Raw genomic sequence first — 24,938 nt, 5'->3', positions numbered from 1 at the left:
GGCATGGAACAAGGTACTATTCAGCTGTGTCAGCAGCTGGCCTCCCTATGCTAAAGCACTTCCAAACAAGGAAGAATTTAAGCCAACAAATCCAGAGATCGTCAGGACTCCTTCTCTTATCCCCAGTTCTTCAGAAAACAAGAAAATGCTGTTGTCTTAGGCTCAGTGCATGAGCAGGGCTGGACTTTCACTTTTCCCTTGGTGTTGACCCTAATTGAATCAGTTACAGAATATGAATGAGGCAGCTGATTGGCAATACGGATACTTGGGGCATTCCTTAGCCATCTAAAATGGCAAGCCAGAGAGCAGAAGCAGCCTGCTGGTGTTCTAACGCTTCTTAAGTACTGGGGAGCACTGGGGAGTTACCATGCCAGAGTTTGTTGTTTGTGCAACAAACCTGTAACTCAGTGCCTGAAGCAAGCCATGGTCTTGCAGGCAAAATGAGGTGCCCGTTCTCATGCAATGTCTCAGAAAACACAAGTATTAGCAGTGACTCCTATGACAGGCTGGACCGTAACTAATGAGCCCCATAGCTTCCATGTCTCCTCACAGATCTGCCCCGCCTGAGGCTGGTTGCCTCTGCTTGGCTGCCGCATCCTCCTCCTGCCTGACCTCCCTGCGTTCTCTTCCCCCCATCTGCCTAATGAGCTGCCACGAAAATAACCTTTCCCTCCTGCCGCTCCAGCCTTGTCCCCGGGTGCCCTGGGAGGCGAGGCACACACCAGCTCTGCTGTACCTTGGCTGGTAACACTTTAACTGCAAGCAGCCAGGCGGGCAGGGGAGAGGTCAGGGTGGTCCCCGTGCATTGCCTCTGCTGACCAAGTGAACCTCTCTCTCCCGCGTGCCCCCCACCTACAGCTGCAGTGTTGCAGAACGCTAACACCCACCCTAGCAGTAACCCTGCCCTTGTCTCAGCAGGGCAGGGGCCTGCAGGGGTGTGAGGGCCTCAGGTGGGCCCCCTCGGAGACCTCCAGGCCTCTCCAGGTCCCTCTGGGGGCCCACATGCTAAAACATTTGGGCCCACCTTTCTGGCAGGGAGCTGAGCACAAACAGCAGAATGTGGTGGGAACCCCACAGATTACAACCCACAGAGCTGCTTGGGATTATGCTGATTAGTTCAAAAAACCCTTCCCTGCTGGCATTTCTATGGAGACTCGTGGCCTTCGCCTCCACCGGGGGTGACACTATCCAACTGCTTCAGCAACGGTGTCCAGGAACAAACCAATGGCTTTGGGGATAAGTCTATGAAGGGGAGAAAAAGAAGGGAAAACAACAGTGGAAGCTGATGGACTTTGAGAAGAGCCTGGAGCTGCCCAGGGCTGTATTAAAATGAAAATTAGTGAAAATGGCTCAGATCTTTTTTTAATTTGTACACTACCTGTTTATGGGATTCCTCGAAAACTCATCACAACTAGAAGTGGGAGTATTTAATGCCTCTGAAAATAGAAAAAGAAAAGTAAACTCTTCTTTCTCTGCCTTTTCTGTGAAATGACATCCCTGTATAAGCACACTGTTCAGTAACTATGTCATTAAACTACCAGACATACACACAACTCTAAAACCTAGAAACACAGAGGAGAGGGGGGAACACGCTATTTTTTGAGAGAAGCCATTTGTAAAGATGTGGCAAGGAAAAAAAAAATAGACAGAAAGACACATTTTATATTAGGACCAGATGTGGAAAAGGGTGTGTGTGGGGGGGGGGGGTGGAAATTTGGTCTGTGCCAGCCAGCATCAAGCAGGATTTTTATGCTTGGTCTTCAGAGCTGAGCCTGCAGCACGCCGTGCCACATGCTGGTATCAGTCAGTCTGAGGGCTACGGCGTATTAGGAGCATAAGGCTCTTGCCAGCAGAGAGCAGGGAGCTGGTAAACTAACAGCAGCACTTCTCTCTGTGTAGCACTCGTAACCTTTCGGACAGTTAGTGAAAGGCAGTTCAAACTCTGTTGCAGTCCAAACTTCAAGCCCATTGAAAGGCTTGCTCTGGCCACAATCCAAAGTCCAATGTTTTATTACCAGGCTCATGTCTTTCAGTCCCTGCTCTTCTATTATCCACTTATTTTCTTAGCTTTTTAGAGAAAAAATTAATAAAGCATCCTTATAGTACAACTATCCTAACAAATTCTGGTACATGCCGTGGACCTCGTTAATTGATTCCACATCCAAAGCGCAAGACTTTGGGCTATTTTTGTTGTTCAGTGCTGTACATTGGCCAACATCCTCTGCATATAATTAACCCCCTATTTCCATGGAATCTCTGCATTAACTTATTACAGGCTCAGCTAGTAATGAACTCCCAAGAAAAGTCTGCATACAAACACTGGCCATTGGCTTCATTGCCCACATGTATTAAACAAAAATTAATCTCATCTATTTGGTTATTCATTTGATGTCTTTAAATTGGAGGCGTTTTTCTGCTTCGTTTGATGCACACAAAGAAAGAGGGATCTGGCTACTGAACTTTATCCAGAAACATCCATGTGTGGAGCAGATTAATGGGAACTTTTCATACCCATAATAGCTTTACAGCAGCAAAGTAGAACATGCAGTTCTCCCCGGGTGACTATAATGCTCTGGGAGACAGAGAAAACAAATGTGGCTAGAAGATAGTAATGTTTTGCTCATCAAGCACTGCGTAGTTTAGACATCATTAAAGTGACATGTTTAGAACCGAGCCTGGGAGGAAACTCAGCTACTAGGAGGTTTTTTTTTAATGCCTTTTTTTTTTTTTTTTTTTTGTGGTTCTCTGAAGCTTTTGGACACCGCAAGAAAAAGAAGGATGTGACAGATACAGATGTCCCAGAGCAGCTGCTGGTATCAAGTGACCATATGTAAAATGGTAAAAGGGAACTGACAGCAGAACTAGTAAGGAAAAGCAGCCCCAGCATCAGGGCTTACCCATTCCTCCTCTACCTGCTTCCCTCTGGAAGTTAGGCCTTCTAAATAAAGAGATCAGAACAGCTATTTTTATACCACTTACAACTTAACATGTTGCGACTACCTGGCTGGGACCCAAGACACCAAGATCCTCCTCGAAGCTTTACAATGAGAAAGGATAAGTCACTGTACAGCTGTGCCTCGGTTTCCCCATTGTTAAGCTGCAGTAACAATAACTGCATCCCCTGGAAAATGCGGTGAGAGATACCAGGGGAAAAGGCAGTAGGAGTGTAATGCTAAACAGACTCTTTTCTCCCCTGCCTCCTACCCTCCTCAAAAAGGGGACGGCTCTTGGGTTTTGGGGTTACCGAATGTACCACAAATGGTGATCAGGTGGGTGGTAATTAATTTATCAGCTTGCATGCCATTGTCCTTGCTGTTCTCACACCACCAGAGAATGCATTGCAGAGATCTTCCCTCTTCCTGCAGTTTTGGACAGCTTGCTTCATTATACCATATGGCCATCTCTAGTCCATTAGACTTACACAGAGGTGGCCTGAATGGATGTCATGGGACCTTCTGGTCTCCTCACTGCCACAACCAGAGAAGCTGACTCTTGGCAACATTTACTTTGATACATTAACATATCAGTTCAACTATGCTGAGGAGCTTCAACTTGAGAAAAACCAAATTCATGGCCTATGTTTAGTGGTCGGTACTAGCCCAATTTCTCAACTAAGGCAGCAGCGTAGCAGACTTGCCTTTTCTGCAAACACTCCCTCTCTGCTTCTTGTGCAATGTTTGTTCAAGTCAGAAAAATCTCATTACTTGAGAAAGTATTTATGCAAATTTTCAGTTGACAGCAGGGGCCCACAGTCCTATTTAAGTCAACTCCTTGTATAAAAGATGCTGTTGTTGTAGGCCCTTCTGGAAGAGGAGCAGACCTGGACATACACTTTGAGAACTTTCCTGGCCCAGATCAGTTCTACTCTTCTTCTTGCAAGAACCCATCAGAGAGCAGGATCTTGAGCTGACCTCAGAGGTAGCTTGAGCAATCTGGAGGACCAAAACCAGAGTGGAGTAAAAAGGGTATGCATAGCCCTGCTGCTGTCCAACCCAGCTGTGACAGGACACACAGACCCAACTCCATCACCTTTATACTTGCAAACAGGAGTGATAAAGACAAGGAGACTGCAGTGCCACCATTTTCAGGGTTAGCTCTCTTCAAGCTCATGTGGCAACGTGGGGACTCGTTCAGGTGGTTGGAGTTGGGGCAGCAATTCCCAGTCTGTAATCAGCAGAGCCAGCTGGATTACAGCCTACATGCCTCAAAGTCTCTGACGACCATACAGCCATCGCCTTTGACAAGCAGGAGCAGATGGGCCCAGGGGACAGCAAATGCGGTTGCCCAGCTCATTCTCTGAGGCATCACTCCCTGCCTGTCCCTACCTTTCCTGCCAGCATCTCCTATGTGTCGTGGGGCCAGGGCAGGAGCCAGCTGTTCCCCTGGCTGCTCATCTCTCCATAGTTTTTGTTCAGACTGACAGACTAATGACAGGACCATAAGTGGACACCTCATGCCTTCTGTGAGGTTATAGGGCAGGCTTTGTTTCCCTGACAGAGGTCTCAGTTTACTACTGAGTGCCTCCCACAGCCAACTGGCCAGCATCTCCTGCCAAACAAGCAGAAGAGCAGGAAGCAAAGGGTGTCCAGAAAACGGAAACCAGTCTTGAGAGCACAACACAATAGCAAGCGGGGAGGTGCCTGGGGCCCACCCATTTCTTCAGAGCAGTTTCTCAAGTTGCTGTGCCATCAGTATTTAGTCAGGCAACAAGTTCATCTCACCAGCTGAATCAGCAAGCATCTCCACTTAAACTGCACTGCTGGTACATTCTGAGCTTCCATGCAGCTGCTGTTAGGGCATTAGTACTGCTGAGGCACAGCTGGAAACTCAGGGCTCAGGGACCAACTGAGGCTATGCAAATGTGCAGCAAGGCACACAGTTGATCCAGATGCTGCAGGGCTGACTCAGTTTCTCCAACAGAGCCACCCCACTTGTCTTTTTCCAAATCCAAAGCATCCTTGCCTGGTAACAGCAAGCAGAGAACAGCTTTGAACAGCCTAAGGCACAGCAAGAAGACAAAGCAAAGCAGAAATGGCACTTCTGTTTACTGCATCAAAGTCAACACTGGAAGGACATTGCTGTAGTTGACTGTAAACAGCACAAGATGGTTTCTGCAGGTTGAACGTATCCAGGCCCGTGTTCATTACCAGCGTGGAGATGAAGCTGGTGGGATTCTCATGGTGCTGAAGTATTTGGCTTGGTACAAGTACACATTCTCACATATGAGCTTTTTAACAAAGTACAAAAACAGTACAAGAATTGTGTCTGTAAGAGCAGGATTGTAGCTAATCTAGCAGCCTTACTTTCTGTTAAAATTCCCATGAGAACAACAGTGTGATTGCCCATTCTTCAATATGTACTAATGCCTCTAAAATACTGGGAAGAATTTCATAAATCATTAATTTCCCTACACTTTATAAAGCAGATGAAATAAAATCTTAAAAATTATAAGACATGCAACAACCAGAGAAGGTCTATATGAAGTTAAGTAACCAGCCAGCAAAGTACAGCACAAAATTTTTTCAAAGGAAACTCAATAGCAGAGCATTGCTGAGGATGTGATGAATGAAGATGGCTGAGATGTCTTTAAGAAAGGATTTCGCTTCCACTGAAGTCAACTAGATCCTAGGGGAAAGATATAAGGAATTCATTTCTCATTCAACCTAAAGTGTTTTCAAAGCAACGTGCATATCCACACCAATACCCAAAACCTACAACTCAAGCACCTAAACTCAGACCACCCACAGCAGTCACACATGTTCAGGTCTCTCCAGCTAAGTTAAGGATCATCAGCTGCTTTGTTTCTTACTTCTCATATTCCCTGACTCTACAAACCACTCTCAGAATTGGAGGGAGTGAGAGGTGACCACCATACATCTCTGAACCAGGCACCTCATGATCTTCATCCACTTTTAACAAGATAATAATCAATCTGTAATCAATCAAAAAGTACTATTAGGCAGTTCTGGTGAGTTGTTAGGACCCAGTAATTCGTATAAATCACCCTTTGCTGTTTAAATTTGGGAAATAAAGGAAGAAAGTCTATTTATGGTAAAAGCAGGTGATGCTGTCTCAGGAAAGACTAGAACTTCCTGAACTTCAAAACATTTAACAGAATAATGTCAGCAGGGTTTTTAAAATGCAATCTCTCTATGTCAAAATTGTAAATTTACAACAGATTCAGGTACTTTTCCAAAGGTTTCTCCATGCACTCAGAAGGCCTCACACGGACACAACAAGTAAGTTCTACCGGCTCAACAAATAACACGATCTTTAAAGCGAGATACTCAGGCCAGTCCAGGCTCTGTGAACATTTACTTCACTTTTGGTTTATTTTGGTCTAGCTTTAAATTGACTTCAAAATCAATTATTCTGGTTTAAAACAAAGTTGTCCATCCATGACTTTGTAATAATTTTAAACTTTGTTTTCAGTCATGGAAAGCAACTTTCCCACGTATCAGAGGACACGACAAGTTTTAATTCACGCCCTTATTTATTTTAGAATTCCTGAGTGGAACTATTCTTCTTTTGGAATAAAAATAAAAGCACTCATGCACAGACTCAAGTAACGAGAGAATAAGAGCCCATATAATTATTTCTGAACATTTTGTGTGTACACCAGCATTGTAACAGAATGCCTGTTCTGAATGCCAATTCCGATGTAGTGACATAACACACTGTAACAAATTCTTTCAGAATTAAGACCAAAACAAACAGGTATTATAAGGAAAAAACATTGCCACATGAGGGCATGCTTCGTCTCTTTCTAAAGCTTTCCTTTTAGTCTTGGATATTTGAGGCACCTTATATTTCAAGACCTAGTTTTAGGAAAAAAAAACTCAGTTTTTAAACATGATTTACTAAGTTTCTCATGTATGAATTAAGTGCAAAAATTATCACAAACTTTGGGAAGAAATATTCTTCATTCCCAGCCATGAATATACTGCTTTTCCAGGCTGACAGCAGCACACACTTTGGTTTAAGAGCAGAGGAAATGAGCTATCTGGATTCATTTCAATGTGTAGTACTCACGTTTTGTAGAGTTTGGTTCCCTGCAGTAATAATAGGAAACAAAAACACACAGCTACAAAGGATCTCAGTTTCACCTTTTGCCCAATGGGAATGGTTTCCTGGTCAGTCAGCTATAAAACAAGAATAAGAGTGACATCTCTTTCTGTCCTCTTTCAAAAGAAAGAAAGAAAGAAAGAAAGAGAGAAAGAGAGAAAGAAAGAGAGAAAGAGAGAAAGAAAGAGAAGAAAGAGAGAAAGAGAGAAAGAGAGAAAGAGAGAGAGAAAGAAAGAAAGAAAGAAAGAAAGAAAGAAAGAAAGAAAGAAAGAAGGAAAGAAAAAGATAGGCAGGGCTGAAGAGCTCCCCAACTTTAAATCTATCTGGACCTGTCTCTTCCTAGGATCTATCATCTTTGAGTAAGCACACCGACAGAATCTTCAAATCACGAGATCATTCCCAAACCTGCACACCACCACTGAGGAGTCTTATGAAGACTCCAGAAATCCCTCTGTAATTTTATCAAAGCCCAAGTGTCCTGCACCATTAACTTTTAGGCAAAAGTCTCCACTTTTTAGGCAAAATAAAAGTCCCTCTTTCAAGCAAAACTGCCACCATCAGACTTCTGGATCCCTGGGCTGCCAATTCATTTGTTGTAACAACTCAGAACTGAATTAGGCTATACTGATGAGGCAATGAGAGGTTAATCTCTCCCACCAGAGTGCTGCACAAGGACAGGGAGGATCCTCAAGGTTGCCAACTTTCTCCAGTCCTCAAAGCAGGGTTTTGGGCCCATGGTGGAATACAGAGACAAACTAGGAAACATCAGCACACAAGCTTTTGAGTCACTAGAAGTAATTCTTCTAGTGAGTCACAGTATCCGCACATCCTTTCTTCCTGGAAACTCGGAGTACTTAAATATGCAATACCTCACTTGAGTATCATGTTGGTATCACAGAGATGATTCTTCAAAACATGAGGGATTTCCTGCAGCCTCGCGCTCCAGTCAATGTCCATGAATGCTCAACACACTACAGGCCTCGGCCTTGTCATTATTTTTTTAATTCAAATGGGACATTTTCCAGCAGCTTCCAGAGGAGCAGGGTCATGCATTCAGCTTCAGATGCCTGACACTTATCTGACCTGGGCTCAGTCATTCCTGCCAGAGGAACAGGAGCTCCTGTAGGATTCAACCTTAGCTTAATCCAGGTAACCAGGAAGCTGCAGAGGTTGTGGCTGTGACAGCACACAGCTTTGAATTTTGGCAGTCACAGATTGTGCTGACTCAGATGTTAGCGCTGATTATAAGAGCCAGCTTGTGGGGGAATCTTTCTTCAGTTTCCCCTTAATCCCAGAGATGGAAATCCACCACACTTGTCTTTCATCATCATGCTTATACTCCCAGATGATTTCATGTGACCACAGAAAAGACAGATGGAACATGAGTGCTCCAGCGCTTGTGGAAACAGGTGCAGGAAAAGCCAAAGGTAGTGGGATAAAAAACAACTGATAGATGGGTTTTAATCCAGTGACCTGGACAGTATTAACTTTACTGATGTTTTTGTTGTTGTGAATGTGTTTCTATTATAAAATTGAAAGATGCCAGGCTTCATGGCTTCATCATAAAATATCAATGGAAAATGCACAGTGATGTTGGATGGGAGTACCAGTCAGCATTCTGGGTTAACAGTGACTACAATTTTGTTCTGAGATTTTAACCAAGAGTAGTTTTGAATTTATGCATCAATACTGAAGTAACCGAATATTTATAAGCATCCATGGGCCTAGATAAGTTGTTTCTTCAGATAAGCAAAAAACCAACCCTGGCAGTTTAGGGAGGCCACCGCAATGGATTCTGGGTCTGCCCATGGAAGGGGCTGCTCCTGCTGTGAAGGGGCCTCCCTGCTCAGCACCAGGCCCATACAGGCAGGATCATAGGCGTGAGCTGACCCTGATCCAGGCTGATGCTGCCATTATTCAGGCAGCCTTGGCTGGGTGTCAGCAGAGGCACGACACACCCCTGTCAGAGGCTGGGGCGTTTTGCAGGCTGTGTGGGCCTCCCTGCAGAGTAAACAAGCAGGGAGATGTAGGAGTGACTTCAGTAGAGGGAAAGCTCTTCTTTGTCCTGGTTAGGCAGGACAAGGACATCAGGTGTTCCCTTTCCAGCAAAGTGCCTGCCACCTGGCACGAAACCCCTTCAAGGGTGCAGATATCCTCCTTCCCAGGCCTGTGACAGCTAAGGCACTCGCTTCCCCGAGGGGCATCAGAAGGGCTGCCAGGAAGAACCTCACACTGCTCCTCCTCCAGGAGGAGTCACTATGCTGATATGTCGTAAAATCTCCAAGCAACTGATGGCATCCATGTTCTGGCAGCCTTCTAACCAGCCCTCACTTCAGTGAGTGGAACTCCTGCTTGCAGGCCAGTATGTGCATTTGGAGATCTCTCTTGCTTTTTCTTAATCTTGAGAGATTCCCTGATGACTAGAGAGGATGGGAAATCACAACACCCTGAAGGTTTTAAAGGCAAAGCTTTGTCAGGAACTGGGTGCTGAAGTTCCTTTTGCATGCCTGCAAACCCCAGCCAAAGCCCTCAGGCACAGCGCAGGTGGGTTACTCCAGCTCACGGGGTGAGTACACCCTTACGCAGCCAATGCCGTCAGGAGGATATTTGCCCCACTCAAAACAAAAGTCTTTTTATGAAGCCCCAACTTCCTGATGAACCTTCACCACCAGTGCTGGAAGTGCTGACAAGCATAGCTCCAGCTCATCCAGCTATGGTGAGACCTCCTTATAGCCTCCCTGGCCACAGGAGAGCCAACCACCAACCATCCACAACCTGGCTGCATCACAGGCTCTCATGAAAGACTTCACCTTGCCACCACAGAGGCACAAGCATGCGTTTTGTTTGCCTGGCGGCTGTGGCACAGTGGCAACAAACACCCAGGTTGAGATAGCCACCACTTGCCAAACATAGGTGAGTCAAAGCCCTGACAAAAGAGTACATAAATGCCAAATGAACACCTCATGTTATACGAAGAAGCATAAGGCAAAAATCACCAAATTAAATGCTTGGCTTTCCATGGAGTCAGAGCTAAGCATGATCTCTTGCATCAGACAAGGAACAACTGTGCCCAGGCTCTGCAGAGGAGAATTTCTCTTTGACTGGGGAAGAACACAGGGAGCAGCACAAGGGGAAGAGCACATGGCAGTAATCACAAGAGAGTGGCAAACAGCCATCCTGACTGGTGGTCACAAAGCTGTCCAGCAGCTGCAGAGGAGAAAAAAAAAGGAAAAGAGCAAGAGATGGAGTGGAGGAGGAGGGGAGGAAGTTTTAAAGACAAACAAATTGAGGGCAGTCTCTCAAATAAGTCAAAACTCACAGAGATGAGTACGTTCTTCCTCTAAGTAAAAAAGTCCCAATAAAGCAGAAGGCAAATGAATAAAAAAGGAATAAAGCCTGGACAAGTAGGAAGCTGCAGTCAGTCAGCTTCATACATATTTAACAGGGATGTTCATCCAAATAGAGGCCTGCCTGTAGTGCACTGGAAGTGAGTCCGCTTCACAGGAGGGACACAGAGGAAGCCTCACTCACAGCCAGCCCAGGGCAGAAAGGGAAAGGATGGCTCACTGCAGTCAGAGAGGCCGAGAAAAAAGCAATCCCAATGCAAACGGAGGAGATGGTGGGGGACTGGGAGGCCCCTGCTCCTGTGTTGCTGAGATGGGAAAGGACATGCTCTCCAACCCAATTCAGGCGGACAGGAGAGACCGTGCCCTGCTTTGCAGAGGAAACCCCACTCTTGGCACAGGCTGTAGAGGACAAGCGGTGCTGCTACCTGTGGAACTGGAGCGGCTGAGTTGTGTCCCAAAACACAGCACAGTTACCCAGGCTGTGACAGTCCTCAAAAATTCTACAGCTTTATTTTCTTAGTGCAGTACATGTCAGAACCAATGTCTCTGCAAAGATGTGTCTTGTATCAGAGCAACTCCACTGGCAGCCCTTGACAACCCCTCAGCACAGGACATCACTCAGCAGATTGGGATTGCCCCTCTCAGTACATAAATGAAAAACCCACTTTATTAGCTTGGGAAATGTCATTGTGGGATTTCCCCTGCTTATTGTTCTCCAGCAGCATCCCTGTGAAACACAAAGACAATTCCTACCAAGACAAATTACCTCTCTGGCCAGCACAGCCTGTAATAGGAGTTCTGCAACCCCAGCTACGTCCTTGCTGACACCTGCTCAGCCTCAGAGCCCTCCAGGGGTTTGCACAAGCACGACTGGCTGAACTTTCCAGCAAAGCACAGGAAAACAGGCAGCCTCATCCTATGGGAATCGCTACAACCCTGTTGACACAGCTCATGGGGTTTCCAGGGCAGACTTCCCTTTCTTTGAGATGCAGAGGCTCTCTGTGGGGCAGAAACAATGGTTTCAGTCCCCCCTGTCACCTATGGCAAGCAAGCATCAGCCAGTCAAGGAGAGGCTCTCACCTGGCAGATGGGAAGCAGAACACAGCTAAAGGAATAAGGGAGCACACCTACAGCGCGTGATAGTAGTACGTGATATGTTCCAGAGATACATAAAAATGACAGTTATGAAAGAGACGGGAGAAAAAGAAAAAAAAAAAAAAAAGAGAGAGAAAATAGTTTCTTGGCTCATGTCCAGGGCGAAAGGTTCATTTCTGTCACCAGACTTAATGGTTGAGTCTAAGGAGAAATGCAAATGCCATCAGGTCCTCTCCTCTCATCCCAGAGAAAGAGCAGAACCAAAGACAGCCCCACCTTCCCTCCCTGAGTGCGTGCCATCTGCCTCAGCCTGACCTGAGGCTGGCGGTTGTCCTGAGCTGCCACTGTAGCCGGGTTTAAGGCAAGCAGCAGCAGCCCAGTAATTACTGCATCATGCAGGGAATCAGAAGTACTTTTGCCTCAGGCACCACGGTAAGCTCAACGGGAACCCATTTTCATGCGTCAGATGTATTACATGGATGCCACACATCCCATTTGGCAACTACCTTAACTTTTGCAAGCTTCTGGACAAAGGGACTCCCAAACTCTCAGGATCTGGCACAGTACTCGACGACTTGAATTTAGACTTACATTCTTGGCCAGAAGCCCTGACAAAGCGCTGCGAGGGAAGTGTCCTCGTCCCTCTCCCTCCTTCCCCTCCTACTCCCGAACGGAAGGCACATTGAATCGCTCCTCTTCATAGACCAGGAGGACTCTTCTCCTGGAACAAAACCCTCCGCGCTGGGAGCTCCTCCGCTCCTGCACTTCTCAAGCCATCAGAAGCAACACTGCTAGGATCCTGCTATGCTGGAGCCAAACTCATCACAAAATCCAGCTGATTTTGCCAGGATTTCATTCAGGAAGAAAACCAGGAAAACAAAGAGTTCCAGCAGTGTTGAAACATTTCTTTTCAGCATGTTTCCAGCACAACATGGCTTTTTTTTTTTTTTTTTTTTTAAAAAAAAAACTTCAACACTGCTGTCGTTTTAATTTTGTGTGTCATTTTAATTTGGTGTGTATGTATTGCATCAGGTAAGCTGCAAAACTCAAAATAAAAACTTGCAATTGAGCCAAAGCAAACAGAGGAGCTGGGAATAAAAACACAGGACACATTTTTAAATATGCCAGTTCAAATTCTGAAAAATAAAAATCTACAAAACTACAAAACTGAACTTGAAACTGAATTTTCATCATCTGTGCAAATGTTAAACATTATTTTAATATCAGTCTCAATCCATGGACTCTGCTGGTGGAGATAAGCCTCTGATACTAGGTAGGATTGGAAAAGTGGTGTATTGTGTAAAAAGCTGTTATAAAGGTGTTATAAGTCCAGTTAGGAGTTCTAGATGCACATCTAACATCTAATCTTATTGTATTTTTTTTTTTAAAGAATGTCTTCATCAGTAAAAGTATATAACCAGGGAAAAATATATCTTTACATCAGGATTTACAGGTTCAGGAATTAGATAATCCTAAATGACATCTCTCAGCATCAGTCCTCTAGGCCATGTGCTTTTCAAAATGGTGGAATTATTTCAGCATCCTGTGTTCTCATGTGCAGAGATGTAGTTCTATTCCTCTTACAGACTTAAATTAGTGCAGGATTTGGTCCTTCACATCTGTTGCCCAAACTGAAAATTGCAAATGCTTTGAGGAGAAAGTGAGCCAAGAACACTGAGGTTAAAGACACAAGAAAATCTCATAATACTGATAGAAGCAATGCTACGTGTTAACTTAGATCTAAATAAAGTATTTGGACTTCAGATGCCTGTTTGGTTAAGTACTGTGTAGGAATCACTGAGCTGAGCACTAAAATAAAGCCACTTCAGAGGAGGCAGCAACTTTAAATCTACAGAAAGCAGCTTTACATTCCAACTGCAGAGAAAGAGCAAAGAATACTATACTTAAGCAGAAATTGCAGGAAGCACGTGGGAGGCAATAGGCATCCTCCACACTAGGGTTTAGTGGAGGACAGTGACTGGTTCAGGGAAATCTCTGCTCCACAGTGGGATGTACCATCAAGGGGAACCCTGCTTCCCAAGGGCTTGCAGCCAGTCCAGGGGTGAGCTCCCTGGAATTGTGGGGATGGACTCAAAATTAGAACAGCCAGAAATAAAACACAAGATCTTGGACCCAATACAATAGGCCTTAAAGGTTGCAGAAGAGTCATAGGGATCAGATGTCACCCACTGATTAGGGGAGGGTGGGATAATGTCAAAGAGAAGGCAGGCTAGCTATGTAAAGAGGAAGAAAACTCCTTCAATTAAACCCTAGATCTATGAGTCAGAAGATCTAGTTTATACACTTGGCACAGCTGAAAACTTCCTGTGACATCTTCAGCAAATATGTCTTGCTCCGGGATACAACTGGATAATAATTTAGAAGGTCCAAAGCTTTAAATCAACTGAAGCTCATAGACTGCTTGGAGCTCCTGCTAGGAAGCACTCTTACCTCAGAACCCAGCAGTGAAACTCTCCTGCTGCCCATCTGCTGCACACAGTGCAGGCAGTCCCAGTAGGACATCATACGCAGCAGTGCTCACACTGATGTAAAACATGCTTTAGCATTTGCTGCTCAGTGCCATTAACAACAATAGCCCAGCATACTGCTTCCTCCTTTGCTTCCTGTCCCTTACAACTAGCTATATCCCACCGCATTCTTCATGAACGGGAACTGTTCCTATCATAATACCAGGTATATCCAAGTAAACAGGAAAAAAACAGATTTGTTACTGGGGGCTGTGGGAAGGGGAGAGGATGGTGACAGACAGTTTTGGCAGCAATGTCAATGGCGCCAGGTTTGGCAGTTTTGTTAACTACCACCCTATCAAAAAAGCCAGATCTATGGGGATTCCTATTTGGAGAAGACTCTTCGACTCTTATCTTGAACCAACATTGCATGCTGTTCATCACAGGCCATGACAGAAATTTTATCAGCATCAGCAGCAACCAGAGTAGCAGAATACCCTCTGTGGAATAAATAAACAACCAAAAAAAAACTTGCTGTTTACCTTGAATAACATCAGTTGTTGTACTGTTTGTAGCTTCCAGTTGTGGTTCTTCGGCTCTGAGCTGAAGAGAGCAAGTTCACAGTATCGGCAGGAAGGAGTACAGCATCCAGATGTATTTGACAGAAGTAAAAACCTATGTAAGCCCTACATTTCTTGTCTGAAAGTCATCACCCCAAAATAGCTTGTGATCAAGTTATTTTTATTTAGAAGAGCCTGTGCCTTGAGTTTGGATGCTAGTCCAAATTCCAGCAGAGTTTTGGACTGTTGTTAAGGTAGGATGCTTCATTCTGGCCCAGTTCAGAGACAGAATGGCCATCAAGGATGACCAATATTCTTGCTCTGTTTTGCCTGTGTACATGTGAAGGATTCTCCAGCAGTTCTGTGTTTTTGGATCTGGAAAACCTGCAAGAATTCCAGGATGTCTTAAAAACACCCACAGGTTTTCATCCCAGTTCTTCCCATTCCTCCCATTTCTGAATGAACATCCAAATGCATGAGCTTTCTTCTTTGCCCCAGCTTAAACATTTTATTTTAACTTGCTGGTTCAGTTTTAACCATAGTGGTATTAATATATTAATAACAATTTCTTATAAGAGCTCTGTTAGATATTATCTGTTGGATAATAAGAAACTCTTGGTTACTTGAGCTTTTGCCACATGAGGTACGTGACCCTGTAGGAGGCTGACACACATACATCATTTCAGTCACTCATGTAAGAAACAAGCATTTTATATATATTTTAAGCACAAGATCTATACAAAATATCCAAGCACATGTTCACTCATAAAAGCAAACCCCAAAACAGCAGCTGTTCCAGAAGATGTACCTAGCCCCACACACATGCCTCGCCCATCTTCAGGCCCTCAGGAGGCAATGTAGAAGCTGCCTGGGGCTGTGGGAATGCTCTGTAGGATGGGCTGAGGTCTTCTTTTCTCCTTTCTCTCATTTCCAAAACTCACAGTAATGTGAATGTTCTCTCTTGTAAAGGTAATGCAGTTTCAGCTGTTTTAAATAATACCACCTTTATCAGCACTTACAACTATCTGAGAGACTTCACCTGATAGATCAGGAAGACTTTGGACTACCTTTTCTATCAGCAGAGCAATGGGTATGGCAACCATCAGCAGAGGGATGGTAGCAAGCATCTGGAATGGCTGAAAGATCTCCAGCCAGCTCAGCTGTTTGAAAATAAATGCCTGTCCACAGCCCTTTGGAACTGAGCTGATACGTCTTCAGACATCCCTTACATCAATCTCCAGTAAGCTCAAGAGATTTATGATAAGCACTTGCTCTTTCCTTAACCTCCAAAACCTTTTCCACCTGCTGAATAACATAAAATTCTTTCCCCTCACCCAGCCTGTTCAATATCTATATAAAGCCTGTAGAGAAGATTCAGTGGCACCATGGAGTGACTTGTCAGCAGTACACATATGACACCCATCTCTCCATCATCTTCACCTCCCATGCAAATAACACCGTTACCCAGCTCTACAAGGGCTTGGCTGAATCAGCAAATGAATGAAGAGAAGTTGGCAGAAGCTGAATTGTTGCAAGAGCCTGGGCTGAAGATGGTAGAGGAAAGCATTTCACATTTCCATAATGTCATTCATTCTCCATCACTGGCATTAAGACAAAATGGAGATTTAATGTTTATCTGAACTCATTCCTTCTAGAAATCCTAACAGCTGTTGTTGCAAATACCTCCATTCTTCACTGCTATTTCTGATCAGATGACCTGCTAGATTGAACTTGTTCCTTACGCTTGATTTCTACGAACACGGTGGGTTTAGAAATGATGCCCCAAACAAAAATGTCAGTCTGTTTATTCAGCAACACAAGACCTCCAAGCAAGTTCAAACTCTGATCTTTGCTCTGCTCACCGCTTAGTCCCAAAGGCCTTATTTTCAAATCTTTCAACACCTCAGCAAAAATTGGTGTAAAGACAGCCACAGCTATGTTGAAATCTGGCAGTCATACTGCTCTGTGACACAGTAAATACCCAATTTGAAGGATAGGTGCACTAGGGACAGATTCTCTAGTGCCTAGGACATAACTGCAAAATTCTGACTACATACAGGGGAAAACCATAAATCTCAAAAGTCTAGAACAAAAGACAAAACTCCAGGTTTTCAACCCAGCCTCCTCTCCTCTATTCTAACTGTACCAAAACCACCAGTACTAACAAGTAATCCACGTCTGACACGTGTTGAAGACTGATTTCCAAGGGCCCACTCCCGTGCAGTTTCACTGATACACGATAAAAGGTGATCAGAGCTGACAGCACCAGGGTGGCTGTAGCACAAAAAAAGTCCTCTCCTGTACCTACCTAGCCCTTCTTTTTAAAGCATTCTTGGAACTTCGGTTTGAAATCTCAATTATTTTGCCAAATTCAGTCAAAAAACCAACCAGCAGGCCCATACTTTTGGGGAGGTTAGGACACAATGAAATCACATACACAGACAGACTTACACACAGAGCATGAATTCAGACACATTGTTTTACTGGGAAGCAAAATCATTGGCAAAACTAAGAAGTCCCTCAAGTAGAATCTAGGAGAAGTGAGAGAAACGCTGAAGATGCTTTGTGTTCATTTTTATAAGCATGTAAAATCATCTGAGGCACACAAATTAAGGTATCCAGGAACATCTTACAAGTCAGTGCCTTCCAATACACCAGCTACAGCCAGGCAATCACAACCTAGAGAATCACACGACCATCTTCAAATGAGCCACAGCAATATCCTAGATTTTTCAGAACTGAAAAAAAATGTATTTCCTCCTAAAGGAAATGCAAAGGCTGTTTTTCAATTATATGATATGCAACCCAAGGCAACGAGTCTAGGAGATACAACTGAAATGCACCTGAATCTGTGTTCTTAACTCAGTTTTACATGAGAAGGAAAGAGGCTTGTATGAAGGTCACATTTCCATGTTACTTTGAGTTACCTGATCACTGCTCAGTTGCAATGTATCTAACTATGTTTAAATTGCCTGCCAAGGAAAGTAAAGCAGAGGAACCTCAGCAGAGGAATCAATGAGCAGATGTTCTGAAAATGCAGAATCCTCCCAGCACATCTAGTATTGCATGATTCCTCCAGTTGGTTTCACTTGGAAGGGAAAACATGAATATATCAACAGGAATAGTATTCAGATACAGCACAACAGGCCTGTAATCCATCCTGTTTTCTTCAGCACAAAAAACAAGCTCTGAAGAATACACAAAGATATTTATTTCTGACAGCAACTGGCAATAGCTTGTGCACTTCAAATGCAAGCCCAAGAACCTTTCAAATGGTTAAAGGTTTGCAAAGGCTGAAAAGCTTAGAAGTCTTGCCAAGGATGATACAACGGATGAATTTACTAACCTCACATTGCTGTGAATTTTTCACCACAGCAACCATTCAACATGACATCTGCCTAAGTCTGCTCAGACCTTTGGGCTCACCTGACAAGAAGGAAATTACCAGGTGGATTGTCTGAAGAAGAAACTTGGAATGACCAAAGAGGCCCACTCAAAGCCTGTGCCACTGTGGGGTTATATCTCACCAGGCTCTCACGATGATTGATTTCCTCAGCAACATTTGTGTTGGCACACAGTGCAAGTGAGTCAGCATTTTTAAGTTACAACTGAGAAAACAAGTTAAAAAAAAAAAAAAGAAAAAGAAAAAAAGAAAAAATGTAATACTGGTTTCATTATTTGGTAAGGCAACCAGCGCATCATAGTGCGAGAGCCCAAACTTCTCTGCCATCCAACCTCCTCCCTGTTCCCTCCTAAAAGTTTGCCTTATTTTCCTAAGCTGAACCAAAAAGCGTGCTGCTGCCTTCTGCCTCGTGTCCTCTGTCCTGCTCACACATGTGCTCACCCAACAGCAGGCACCCAGAGCAAAACGGGATTACGTTCTTCTATTCTGGAGTGTGAGCACAGCCCGGGGTGGGGCTGTCGGAGGATCAGCTCTTAATAAGGTGTCCAATTTATAGTCTAGCAGGGTGAGGAGCAACTGCCTCACAATGAATAGCTCTTCTGTCTTACCATCTCCTGAGGCTGGCTGCCTGGCCAGCCTGCCTCATCCTTTTCTCTCTCTCTCTCTCCCACAGATGTTGCATTTGCACAAACTTTTTGCTGTTTCCCAGGCTGGAAATATAAAGAGGAAGGAAAACATGAAGTATCCACCCGTATCTGGTTGGAGACAGCAAACTGCGGCTAAATGCACAAACTGCCTTGCTAGCTTAATAGGAAATAAACCCCTGGCATTTGCTTATTCCAAGAAGGCAGAATTTCAACCTACAGTCGTGCTCCCAGGGAGTGCCTTCATGCCAAGAGACGTCTGTATAAGGAGAGCTCTGTACAGCAGTCCCGGACGTGTGGGACAGCAGGCACCAAGGCGTGCGGCTGCTGGGGAGAGCGGCAGCAAAGGAGATAAGCAGAGGGATGTGATGCCTTCTGCTAAAGAGAGACTAATTCTCTCTCACGGCTGGTTACACCACAGGAGTGCAAAGTTAATAAACCAACCCTTTTAAGTGCTGTTTTCTACACATGTTGCCTCGAGATGTACCAACCACGTTATCTGTGATGTCGACGTTTTTCTCCTTGCACATCAACACGGCCACAAACGTTTGCTTTCTCCAGAGGTTCATCAGACGGAGCTAACTAGCTGCGGGGCAACCAAACCAAGCAGCCTGGCAACCACAGCAGGGACCGGCAGGCATGGAGCTGCCTGGGGCCGCAGCCTCCCGCGTCCCTCTCGCATCCCTCCCGTTCCACCCGTCCCTGCCGGCCGGCGGCACGGCGCAGCACCCTCTGCTGGCACTCGGCAGCCGGCGAGGCTGGCTCGCACGCCGGGCTTCATCCTCCTCTTCCTCCACGGAACACCTGCTGCGGCCACTCGGGTGGGGAAGTGCTGGGGAAATGCCTGAAAGTGAATTGGGAGCGAGTTTAGGGTTGGAGTTGTGCCGCATCGCATCTCTTGGCATTTATAACTGTAAAAAAAAAAAAAAAAAAAAAAAAAAAATCTTCTTGAGATAAAAACCTGTCAGGCTGCTGGATCGAGCAGGGAGTTTCTGTTTCATCCCCAAAATAATTCATGAAATGCGTGTTAGGTACTGGTGTGAGCAGGATTCAGATTATGAGAGAGGGAAGGAAAAAGAAGATTTTGTTGCAACACTGCAACGAACGGTCTGAATAATCTCTGCAAGCCCTACGTGGCACTTTGAAGAAACATCCCGACTTACCACCTGGCTCAGAAATGACCCAAGAGCGGTTGCAGGAAGAATTAGTGCTTTGGTTCTGCAAAGACTTGCGGCTCAGCTCAGCGTCTATTCCTCCCTTCTCCGATCTGCAAAGTGACTGCCTGTCCAAAACTCACCCCGTGCCAAAAGACTTGCAGCACAGCCTCCTGCACCCCCCAGAGATACATCCAATGGATTTATTTTCCATGCTGATGATCTGACCTGACCTCTCACAAAGCATAAATCCATGGCACCCTGCATGTGAAAATTACAGTAATTGCATGCATTCTCAGACACCGATAGTCCTCCTTTTTGTCCCTACACCGGTGCTGCTTTGCATAGCACAACTCTTTCCATCTGCATCACTGAAGCAAAAATAAAATGCATCTCCACCTGAAAACTCACCATCATTCTGTGTTTCCACCCTTGCCAATGAGCACTGAAAGGCGATACCAGCAGCCACCTGATCAGTCTTTGTCAGGGTAGGGGGCATCTGGCTCTCGTAAGGCTTTTTATAAAAGCAGTCTGTTCCCAGGGCCATTGGCTCTTCTGCAACAGGATGCTTTTTTCTGCAGCTGCTTTAAGCTGAACTCTTGAAGATCATGTAAAAAGAAGAAGCAGGGAGTATGCACTCGACTTCCTGGAAAAAGACACGCAAGCCAACCTGATGGCCTCCCACAACCACAGCCTATCCTCACTGTGTGCTGTGGCTCGTCCCTGCACTGTGGGCTCAGTGGTGGTGGTGAGCAGCCCACAGCTGGCCAGGGAGCCTGTGAGACCGAGCAGTGGAGTGCACAGTGTTTCCAATTACCAGCCAGCTCAAAAGCTACGCTGTGGGCTGTGATCTTTAGCTGTTGGTCCCAGCTGTTTGGAAGTTCTACCCTCATGCATCTTCATGTATTCATTGCAAGAGATGGAGAGCACAAAAGGATGAGCTAGCTGGAGTACCCGTTATGTCACTGGAAAAAAAAAGAAAAGAAAATAGGATGTCAACAACTTCTACAGCCCTAATTGTTTCTTCTCAAACAGATTGTTAGCTTATGTGAATGGGAGCAGCTCTGCTGAGTAACCCAAAGAATGGAAAGGGGGAGGGGAATAGCCTTGGGTTCAGAAGGACACAATGTAGGCCTTCATCCACAGCAACCCCCTCACCTTCTGGCTCCTGAGTCACATTAGCTTGTTGCCACCTCCAGGAGATAGCGGAGTGAAAGACAGAGAGACATGGAGAAACAGTAAGGCTCCCCACCTGGAGAAGCCTGGCCTCTCCTCCCTCTCTCCCCAGCTCCTCTTCTTTGCCCTGCTGTTAAGCCCTGTCATGAAAGGGAACCACATAAAACAAATGTGATTACAAGACAGAAACAGCTATTTTCTGAGCCAGATTCCCTCCCTGATCTGGTCCATCTTACAGCCACGTGCACCCTGGACTAGATACAAGGGAACAGGTATAAAGAAAACATGACTGTTTCTTTCAGCATCAGTGCCAGCTTGAAATGTTCATCAAACGGCAGCCTTGTGAAACACTGGGAAATCCCACAGTGAGCAAAGAGAAGAAAGCTGTGCTTTAATTTCAGCAAAACATTGCACACAGACAAAGAACAGGCAGTGAGTGAGTGATGCAAACGCGCCCAGTCGGATTTCTCCACTGGACCTTCAAGAGAAAAAGAGGTAGAACATCGAGCACAAAGGGCAGCCCGAGTTCTCCAAACACAAAATCAGGACAAGCCAAATCCTGTCCAATTGCACAACATTAAAGGGTGATTCTGTGCTCTCTTACTTTGTGTTAAGGCAACAGCAATGTTCGGACCTGCAGTGATTTATGTGTAGTAAATTCATGCTCATAAACAAGTGAGAGGAACCAAAATCTCATGCCCTAATCCTTCCAAGTAAAACCAAACTCTTCGTGGGCATATAACCTTTAGCTGAGCTTTCTGTGAAGGAGGTAATGTTTATCCTCATTTGATTCTAATAGAAAGACGAAAACAAGAGAAACAGTGCTCAAAGAGCTCTTTTCCTTTACATGTGCAAGCAACTCTGCAAAAACTAATTAATTGCTTCACATCCTTTGCTAACCTTAATTAATTTAGCCTGATGTCTCTGCAGCTGGACAGGTGTTATCATCTCCACTAAACACATAAGCAAGCTGAGTAAGACAGGGCAGGCCTTGTTTTTCTAAGTAGCATCTAATTTTCTGTGCACTTTTGTGTATAGGCAGCTTCTGTTAATTTTGGCTGGAGCTGTAAGTATTAATACACGTGCAGGACAGATTCTGGATATCTTAAGCCAGAGGGCTAAAATTAAAGCCTGAGCTTGAAAATGTGCACCTAAAAGACTTACCCATGGCTGGGCAAGGCAGGAAATCTTTGCAGGATCAGGAAAATAAGCCAAGTCTTCAGATTCCTTGGGGCTTGTCTCCACAAGAAATGTAGGTAAGCGCTGTAAAACTGCAGCACGCCAACAACTGACTCCCCAGGTGGACCTTTTGGTGCTCTCTGCTTTCAAAGAGCAAATTTTAACCCCTCTATAAATTCATTCCTCACACACAGACCCAGTTCACACTGCTGAATACTATGTCTCATTGCCACTTTCTAAACTGAAAGGTGGAGGTGACAAGAGAAGGATGTGGTGACTCAGGAGGCAGCAATAAGAAAGCCCAGGGTGAAGTTTCACTTTGATTTAAGCAGAGAAGTTCCCTGTGAAGATGCTCCCTGTTTGCAGTCAACAAAGAAGCAGCTCACCTGAGTTTCATGGAGGGACAAACCACGCTGAGTGTACAAAAAGCTTACACCTGCCCCCTGTCTTCAAGGCAAACATAGATGAACCGAGTAGCTGCCCTATAAGCAGGAGCACAGTGGCAGCTGGAGGAGGAGCTGCGTGGTTTCACGCTACAAACGAGCTGCAGGTTCCTCTGCAGTCATCTCCCTAGAGATAATCTAACAAAGTCCACACAGGGGGCTGGGCTACAGATGCACGTCCTCCCAAGTTAATGTGCTGGTGGAAGAGGTTATCCTCCGTGCCTGTGGTTACAATCCCTTCAGATCTGCTTTGCTGAACTGTGCTTGAATGTTTTTTGCATTTTCTCAGCCAGAACAGGGGCAGGTTAGCAGAGACATACATTTTGTGTTTACAACGTCCCTCTCTATGCATGAGAGGAAGCTCTCACCCCACAGCCTGGACTGAAGTAGCAGAAACCTCCAGCACTGGGAGAAAGCCAGCGATGGTGGCTTCTGCCACAGCCTGCATGAGTGTCTGCTGCCTACGTGCACTGTGACAGTGTACAAAGCGTCCATGCTTTGCCTTGTCATACACAGGCTTTCACGTGGAGATAAGCCTGCTGCTAACACATCCAACTTGGCTAACATTTTAAATGTTGCAGGCTTAGCTTTGCCGTTATTTAAATTCTCAAATCGGTGTGATAGAGCTTCAGTAGCAAAAATCAGCATAGATGTGGTCTGCCAAAACTAGTGGATCCAAAGGAAGATGTTCAACACATCTGAAGCTGGGCTAAGTGTACACTGGTCAGGATTCCTGTGTGCCAGCCCACCTGTATGGAGAACAATCATGGTTTGTGTCAGCTGAGCACAAAGTGACCAGCCAGTACAGAAGCAGGAGCAAGGTTGCCTGATGGCTGTGGACCTGAGAAAAGTAGGAACACCACAACAGATGTAACACAGAGACATATTTTTGCCACTTCTGTTTATGGACACACCATCACTGAACCATGGAATCGCCAAGGTTGGAAAAGACCTCCAATATCATCCAGCCCAACCATCCACCTATCATCAGTATTTCCCCACTAAACCATGTCCCTCAGTACAACATCTAAAAGATGCAGACTGCTTCCTGTACTGCAGAGACTTACATCTGCAGTCCCAATCCACTGAGTCAAGAGTTGATACAGCTTTGCACTGAAGACTTTGTTGAAGACTTTTGGGTTAAGAAAAAAAAAATCACTTATTTTAAGCGGATCATTTCACAGACTTTGTTTAAAGGGCAGCTAAGCAGACAGCCAATGAAGCAATAACCTGAGGAAGCAGAGAAGAAACCACACCAGCAAAACAGCCTGTCTCAGTTGTAAGCTGGAGGACACCTAACTGCAGCCCAGCTCCATCGGTATTTTCCAGTGCATGTGGATTTGTTTTCTTTTTTCTTTCTTTCTTTTTTTTTCTTTAGGTTTTCTAAGGACACAAGGTTTATGCAATTGTTCTGCCTTCCTGCAACCCCTCCCAAACCTCCTAACTAATCTCAGGTAAAACTGAAAGGGTTTGAGCATGGCATGTCCCTTTAAACTGGCCTACTAGTTTTAGTGGGACATGGAGGATGCCAAGTTGATGAACTGGACACTCAACCTAAGAAGGAAGGAAGCATACATCAGTTTGATTACTCACACATAGCCTGCTTTAATTCTCACTTAAAAACTTTGGGCATGTAGACTTCAGTGTATGGTGGCGTTTTAAAATTCAGCATCCTCTCTGAGGTTCCTTCTGGAAGCTGCTGAGATGTTAACTCCATTTATTTATTTCTATGATATGATTAATTGTTTGAACAACACAAGTATTACAGCCATCTTTAGTGCACAAAAAGTGATATTTTAGTGCAAGGACTCAGATATACCATTTCCACAGTATAATGCCTGATACCTGTATTTATATTGCTTAAATGTGTTTTCTGGAGGGAACTCAAGACAAAGATGAATTCCATCTAACACGAGAGGAAAGAAATAACTTGCCATCCAGATAGGTTATTCATTGATTCATAAATCAGAGAGAAGAACCATGCATACTATATTCCTGCCTATTCCCACAGCCTCCTTCTTGTCATCACAGTGGTCTTTAGTATCCTGAAATACAACTTGACAATAAAAATTAATTGAAAGTGCACTAGAATCATTGACTTTTGCAGTTTCACAGTTTGCCCATCCTTAAATAATGCTGGTTATAAAATCCTGTTTGTGCTATAATTCCTTGGCTCTCTGCCACGTAGCATGTACAGAAATCAGCAGTGTGTGCAGCAGGGACTTAGCCGGCTGTATGAGTGCACATAATGGACTTTCGTCTTTAGCTCAGCAGCAAAATACTGACTCAGATCTAGAGACTGGTTATAGTCCCAGTGGTGTTTACTCCATGTAATTAACAGTATCAAGTGTGTTGTCTTTTGGGTAGTCTGATTGTTTCCATATGCACGAGTACCTTCGGTGAA

At 44.8% G+C, this 24,938-nt stretch overlaps 1 long non-coding RNA gene across 2 annotated transcripts in view; it reads right to left on the bottom strand.

Annotated features, from left to right (window-relative positions):
• The window catches only part of LOC116216423 (uncharacterized), a 58,058-nt gene extending 35,387 nt beyond the window's left edge, over window positions 1–22,671 (bottom strand). Inside the window, exons 1-4 of one of the 2 annotated variants that reach the window (XR_014882305.1) lie at window positions 22,478–22,671; window positions 20,148–20,701; window positions 7,033–19,426; window positions 5,029–5,625 (exon numbers count right to left, since the gene is read on the bottom strand). This is a non-coding gene — a long non-coding RNA (uncharacterized LOC116216423). Of the gene's footprint in view, window positions 1–5,028; window positions 5,626–7,032; window positions 19,427–20,147; window positions 20,702–22,477 lie in introns of those variants that run through there. The other variant, XR_014882306.1, reaches the window with a different exon arrangement.
• Between the last annotated feature and the right edge of the window lie 2,267 nt (window positions 22,672–24,938).

Source organism: Meleagris gallopavo, chromosome 3 (assembly GCF_905368555.1).
Source record: "Meleagris gallopavo chromosome 3, MGAL_WU_HG_1.1, whole genome shotgun sequence".
Lineage (NCBI taxonomy): Eukaryota > Metazoa > Chordata > Aves > Galliformes > Phasianidae > Meleagris > Meleagris gallopavo.
Note: the sequence above shows the minus strand (reverse complement) of the source record. Positions and strands in the feature narration are given on the sequence as shown.